Source organism: Crocuta crocuta, unplaced genomic scaffold (genome assembly GCF_008692635.1).
Source record: "Crocuta crocuta isolate KB4526 unplaced genomic scaffold, BGI_CrCroc_1.0 scaffold613, whole genome shotgun sequence".
Lineage (NCBI taxonomy): Eukaryota > Metazoa > Chordata > Mammalia > Carnivora > Hyaenidae > Crocuta > Crocuta crocuta.
In genome coordinates this window covers 1,057,774-1,058,317 of record NW_027528880.1, presented here as the reverse complement: position 1 = coordinate 1,058,317, position 544 = coordinate 1,057,774, and positions in this window count along the sequence as shown.

Sequence of the window (544 nt, the reverse complement as noted above, 5' to 3'; positions counted from 1 at the left end):
GATACACGCACAGACATGTGTCACCCGCGGGCCTCAGCTCCCAGACCCAGGTCAGACCTGGATGGGATAGGATGGTCCACCAGCTGATTCATCGTGGCAGATAGAGAGCTGGCCCCCATGCGGCCCAGGCACCCCCCGCCCGGGGCAACCTAGGGCCCAGACTGGGGCCCCGGAGGAAGCGTGACTTTTGGGCCATGGGCATGACCCCGTGCCAGCCTGGGGAGCTGTGTGGTAGCCCATTCCATCTCCCTGGGGCTGGAATTGAAGGGCGGGAGGGAGGAGGGACAGGGTCAGGCCATGGGAAGGTCAGGCTGGCTCTTTCTGGGGGCAGGGCAAAGGTCAGGGAGGCAGAGGCTGGGCCTCAGTGGCTCAGGGTCCTAGGTGCTGACCTGCCCGTGCAGGGTCAGGCAGGGGTGGGTTGGATGCCACAGTGTTCAGACAACTGGGCCACAACGCAGTCTCTGGGGAAAAGGAAGCAAGCGGTTTCCAGGGCGTGACTGCTCCCCCGGCGGCTGATTTCAAGTCACTGTTGTTGTCACTGAAT